This window comes from Carlito syrichta, unplaced genomic scaffold, assembly GCF_000164805.1.
Source record: "Carlito syrichta isolate Samal-C Ts95f unplaced genomic scaffold, Tarsius_syrichta-2.0.1 Scaffold80634, whole genome shotgun sequence".
NCBI classification, from domain to species: domain Eukaryota; kingdom Metazoa; phylum Chordata; class Mammalia; order Primates; family Tarsiidae; genus Carlito; species Carlito syrichta.
In genome coordinates, this window is record NW_007024730.1 from 352,039 (window position 1) to 358,896 (window position 6,858).

General features: G+C 35.9%; 1 pseudogene; it reads right to left on the reverse strand.

The window, feature by feature from the left end:
- Positions 1-332: 332 nt before the first annotated feature.
- On the reverse strand, positions 333-1,277 carry LOC103257523 (annotated as a pseudogene).
- Positions 1,278-6,858: the final 5,581 nt, after the last annotated feature.

Genomic DNA, 6,858 nt, shown 5'->3' on the forward strand with positions numbered 1-6,858 from the left:
TTGTAGTTAAATATATTGACTTAAGCTTGTATATAGATATTTTATTTTAATTTTTAAAATTGCTGTACATAGAATTTTTCTTGAGATTTCTGAATCCTTGGATGACAATCCCAAGTAAGAATCAATATTTTTTAAAAACTGCCCTGGCATGACATCAGTAAGGGTAACTGATCTCAAGTCAGACAAAGTGGGGACCAGAGGGAGGCCCAAGCTTTACTTGTACAATGTCCACTTATATACCTAATCCTGAATTGTACCCCACATTTTTAAAATAATAAATAAATAAATAAACATTTTTTTAAAAAAATTAAAAACGTCTCTTCATCATTATGCTATTCCAAGATAATATGTCCACCATTATACAAAGGACAATCCTCCTTAGCAATCCAGGTTTCCAAAGTATGATCCAAAGTTAAGACTTCTCCTGAAGTAACATGACATAACCTTAATTTCTTTTTCTTTGTGTGTGTGTGTTTTTTTTTTTTTTTTACAAATCAGGATTTATTGAGAAGACAGAAAAGCTCCCAGAGCTGGAGGGGACCCAGGGAGTTGTCCTATTTTTGTTTAACCTTAATTTCTTAGCTGTTAATTTATTATTGTCTTGCTTAAGATTGGCAAGAGCAGCTGCAAAGTCTATATTTCCAATGCACCATTGAGGGCTAAAAAACATGCTTTCTTCTTGCTCCCTGGAGGTAATAAAACCTGAAAGGAAAATTCTTTGTCTATAAAAGAAAAATACTATCAAATTAGATTTTAAAAATAAAGTCCAGCTATATGTTGCTATATGAGACACTTTGTGGCAATGACGTATTGCCGTCATCTTGCAACTTTAATTTCATCAGTGAAACCTTTGTAACTGTCTCTCCTGATTTGGGATAAATAAAGTCTTTAACAAGTTGCTGAATGGCAGCCATTGAAGGCTTTGGGATTTCCAGTTTTTCATAATCATGATGTGACTGTGATGGTGTCTTAGGCAAACATACTTCTCACAATAAGGACATGTAATTGCCACAAGTTCTCTTTCAGTAGTCCTTGAATGAGCATGGATAAGGTTTATGTTTATCTGTCTTCAGTCTCTCATTGATTACAGTTACCTCAGAACAGCCATGAGAATGACTCCCTGCTAAAATATTCCTAAACAAACATCACATACAAATGGAAGAAAATTCCCTACCACCATCCACAAAGCCAAAGCAGGGTCCAGGTCTCCTGCAGCTGGGGATGGGAACTCACTGATCACCTTGCTGCTGGCAGTGCGCCACCTGGCAGTGTTTCATTTGCCAGTTCCATTTGGCAGTGACGCTGGATGTCCAACTTCACTACCTCCCCAGTGCCATGAGAAACGAGGCAGAGCCTGAGAGGGCAGGGCAATTCATTAGTTTCAAATAAACAAACATGCAATTGCCATTCAACTGAACAATTGCACTCTTGAGCATATTTCCTGAAGAAATGTAAAATTATATTCCCACAAAAAGTTGCACATGGATATCTATTACAGTTTTATTTGTAGTAGTCATAAACTAGAAACAACCTAGATATAATTCTTCAACAGATGAATTGTTAAACTGTGATGTATTCATACAATGGACTATTACTGAGCAATATTGATACACACAACTTGGATGGATCTCAACTGAATTTTGCTGGGTGAAAAAGTCAGTCTCAAAAGATTATATACTATATGATTCATATAATGTAGCATTCCTAAAATGACAAAATTACAGAGATGAAGAACAGATTAGTAGTTGCCAGATGTGGAAGAAGAGGAGGAGGAGAAAGGTGGTAATGTTATAAGAGGAGAACATAAGAAATTATTGTGATGGAACTGTTTTGTATCCTGACTGTGGGTAGTAATTATACAAATCTATAAAAAATATTTTGTTACATGTAATAAAATTGCATGGAACTAAGTACATATGCACACAAATGCGTGCATGTAAAACTAGCAAAATCTGAATAATGCAAATGGTGAAAGAATTAATGTCAATTTTCTGATTTTGATATTGTACTAGAGATATGTAATATGTATGCAATATGTGTAATCTCTAAACCACAACATTACCTGTAACTTGTTAGAAACACAAACTCTTGGGCTTCACTCCAGACCTACTGAATCAGAAACACCAGTGAGATCCAGCAAGTTGTTTTAAAAAGCTCTTAGCCAATTCAAATGAATGCTAAAGATTATTAACCACCTCTTTAGTTTATAGCTTGCTGAGCCCTTGGAAGCCATATCTGGACTGGATGGAGACAACTGTTCATCACTCAGAGATTCAGATTTTCATGCTGGAAGCAGTAATTGCATGAGATTTGGGGGGAAAGGTGACTGTGTCCCATGAAAGAGGATAAAAGATGTGTTTTTTAAAAAGTTGCATAATTATAGAGATAGACTCTACTTGTAGACTAGTTTAGCCTCTCTCTACCTTCTAGTCATGAGTGACCATGGGACATGTGACACTGTTCTGGTCAATGAGATGTAATAGGAAATCTACTATGGGGTTCCTAGGAAAGCTTATGTTTTCTTGACCAAAGTTTTGCCCCCTTTCCCTTTTGGATCTAATGAGGTCCATGTAGGAAGTCTATCCTAAGGAAATAATCAGAAATGTGTGTAAAGATTTAGCTCATTATGTTCATCATAATGTATTTACTGGAAATAAACTTAATGTTCAACAATAGGACAATAAATATTTTTGATAGTTTCATAAGATGGAATTTTTGTGGTTATTAGGGATGATGATTACTGAGACTTTTGACAACATGGAAATACTTATATTAAATGAAAAAATCAGAATATGAAGTTATATACATATTTGATAAATAATTTTATAAATATGCACATGTACATACATACGTTAAATATTAACTTAAAATAAATGTATATTATTAACAATCTTTTAAGGTAAAGGTAAGAATTATTCTTTAAGCATTGTTTAATGATTAGTGTTTTTTTGTTTCTTTGTTTTTTGACAAAGCAGGATTAATTAAGAGGACAGAAAAGCTCCCACAGTGGGAGGGGACCCAAAGGAGTTGCCCATGATTAGAATTTTTGGTAATACTTTCTTACATAAAGTACATTGTGATGATTTTTAATATACAGTGAGATTGAGAATCATTGGTATACTCTGTATAGGAGTGTGTGTAAGTGTGTATATGTGTTTATATATATAAGGGGTTTTTTTACATGTAAGAATATTCCAAAATGTTAACAAAACTATAACTGGGTGTAATTCCTCTATTACAATACACCTTATATTATTGTATACTTTTATAATCTTCTACCCCATAAGCATTATTCCTTTTACTACCAAAAACATACACTTAATATTTTAAAAGGAAGAGGAAATAATTCAAAATTAAACGAAACTAACACAGAGTCAGAGAAGCAACTCAAAAACAAAAACGAGCTGCCTAAGAGGTTTCTAATACCTGCTTTCAAATAGTAGTATCTCCTCCTCATCAGGCTCTAGTTTACAGATCAATTTGGGCACCTAGATCCAAAATCTGAAACTTGAAATGTTTCAAAATCCAAAATCTTTTGAGCACAAATATTTGAGCACAAATATTTCAAAGGAAATTCTCATTGGAGCATTTCAGATTTGTAATGTTCAACCAGTACAATGAAAATAGTTCAAAATTTGAAAAAAATTGAAGTCCAGAAAAGTGGTCCTAAGTATTTTGGATAACAGTTTCTCAATCTATAAAAGCTGAATGCCAGTTTACTTGCATCTCCACAGGTCCAGACAAAAATTCAATCCATTTACTGATTCTTTCCAAGAATTGCAAAACATACATGTATGCAAGGAACAAGCATAAGATTATTTTACTCACAACTTTTTCCTTAATATAAGATAAATCCTTTGACTAACATATTTTTGCTTTTGTGGAGCCTCTATTTTCTCATTCACAGAAAGTAAAGGGGAAAAAAAATATTGGGGAAAAAAATCACTCCTTAAGGAGTAGTGTGATCAATACTTTTTCCATGCCACATCTTGCTCCATTTCCACCTGGAAGATACAATTCAGCAGGAGAAACCAGACCTTAAATATTTTACCAGGTGTTTCTCAAACAGTTTATGAATCTAGAATTCAAATTAGATTTTTAATTTTAAAATAAAGATTTTTAAATCATTAAAATGCTTCAAAAGTTGTCCCTGCAGAGTTAGTGAAAGTAACAGATCATTGAAGCAACAGGCATCCTCCAGGCAACACGACTCCAGCTATAACCAATTTATTTAAGGACCACAGGAGTCAGGCTTTTTTCTCCCTTACAGTCTCACCATTTATTTCAATAGAAACAAAAACCAAAAGGAGTAAAAGCCATAGTCTACTTTTTGCCATTGATAGACTACAAAATAAAATGAAATATAATTTCTAAAATAAGCTATGTTGGTGAATGTATTAAAACACTTGTGGGAAATTAAGGTAAGTCCATAATTTCTGAACATAGAGCACCAACTGGGATTTCAAAAGGAAGGAAGGGACAATAAGATCCTTACAACTATGCATACCTAATAGACATAGGCAAGATTCCTGATTGATTTATATAGCTCTCTGGAGCCACATAATCCAGCTGCTTGTTTACTGGATTCCTTCATTCCCCTGAAAAGATGACCTGAAGTATCTGAATGACTACATGACTAAAGAATATCAAGCTTTTGGAGAAGAATAAATTCAATTAACAGACATATTATTTTTAGCAAATACTATTTTGCAAAGTTTCAGGGAAGATATAATTTAAGTCACCAGGAAGCCAAATGGTTGCTAGTCATAAGGACTAGCTAGACTTTGAAGGCCATTTTTTTCAAGACAAAGGCTCTTTCAGAAGTCCAATCACCCAGTCTTTGGTTGATGCTTTTGACAGAACAGTTTACCAGGAGATTTATGGCACTGACTAATTAGAACAGCATTCAGTCAGCTAAGTTCAGTGTGCCTTCCATCTTTGTTATGCTTATTCATTGACTAGGGAGTAAGCTCATTTGGTCATCAATGCCTTCAGTTTCCTCCCTGCTGATCCAATATCTATTGCCATCCTTTCTCCCAAACCTCTCAGCTGTGCCCTTGGGAGTCTCCAGGCCATGGAAAACAATCTTTTTTATATTATCCACAGTGAATGTTCCTCACGGACATTTCTTCTCTTAGAAACTTCTCAGATGATACTTCTTACCCACTTATACTCTATCAACCTCAAAATCAGTAGAATGTGTCCTCCTCATTCCTCGATGTTATTTAACATTTGTTCTTTAACATAGCACACCCTCTCATTGTGTAACATGATCAAGGAATGTTGGTATATGTTCATGATAAAAGGTGATATATAAGGATAACAGACTTCAGGAGAAGGGTGCTACTTGCTTTTGAATGTATTTACTATTTTTAATAATTTTATCCTCTCAATTAGTTTATTTTGGCTTATTTTTATTTTTTGTAGAGACAGAGTCTCACTATTGCCCAGGCTTGTCTTAGATTCCTGGCCTCAAACAATCCTCCTACGTTGGCTTCCCAAAGTGCTTAGATTATAGGCATGAGCCACCATAGCTACCTCTGCAATAAGTTTCTAAGTTTCTTTGTTTTTAGTAATTACCCTAGAGATTATGATATGCATTCTCATGTCTGATAATAGATTATTATAACCTCCTTCAGGACAATACAAAAGCCTTTGAAAATTTTAACTACATTTACCCTCATTCCAATTACATGTTTATTGGTGCTATGTATTTTATTTCTCTAGATGAACAGATGGATAGATAGGTAGGTAGATAGAAGATAGATAGATAGATAGATAGATAGATAGATAGACAGACAGACAGATAGAGGATAGAGAGAGAGTGTGGGAGATAGTCAACATTCAACACAAAGTACTTCTGTGAACAAATTTATGGGGTTTTTTTTCCCTCACACTGAGTAATTTTACAATATCAGCTGGGTATCATATCAATAATTTAGTTCAGTTCTAACACTATGTACCTGAAGATAGTGTCAGATCCCACAGTTAAAGGTCAGCTCCACAAGATTGCCCCTGATTCAAGTACCAGTCGCAAATCTTGGCCTCTGGAACTTCTTATCCACCAGCTATAAATTGGAGTTTTCACAATCCTCTTCTCAGGTCCAATCATTTGTTAGAGTGGCACACAGAACTCAGAAAAGTGCTTTGCTTTCATCACCAGTTTGTTATAAAGGATGCTACAAAAGATAAAGATGGAAGAGATGCATAGGGCAAGGTATGGGGGGAAGGGCACAGAGTAAAAACCACTACCTTTCCAGCACTTCCACATGTTCAGCACCCTGAAAGCTCTCGGAACCTCTTTCTTCGGATTTTTATTGTTTGGAGGCTTTATTTTATAACCACAATTGATGAAATCATTGGCCATTGGTGACCAGCTCGATTTTCACTCCTTCTTTCCTCCCTATAGTGAAATGAAAGTTTCAAGTTTTTTGTTTTGTTTTGTTTTGTTTTGTTTTTTTGAGTTGGAGTCTCACTCTGTCGCCCAGGCTGGAGTGCAGTGGCCGCTCCCGGCCACCGCAGCCTCGACCTGCTGGGCTCCGGCGATCCTTCCGCTTCAGCCTTCCAAGTAACCGGAATTACAGGCATGCGCTACCACGCCCGGCGGTTTTTGTTTTGTTTTGTTTTGTTTTGTTTTAATTTATTGTAGAGGTGAGGTCTCGCTGCCCAGGCGGGTCTCGAACCCGCAGGCTCAGGCAATCCACTCACCTCAGCCTCCCAAAGGCGCGGGATGACAGGCTGAGCCACCGAACCCGGCTTCAAGATTTTTTGTTGTTGTTAAACCACACAAACGCATTATTTAACAGCCGCAGACCATGGCCATGCCCGAGCGTCGACCCCAACATCCAGGACCCAAGC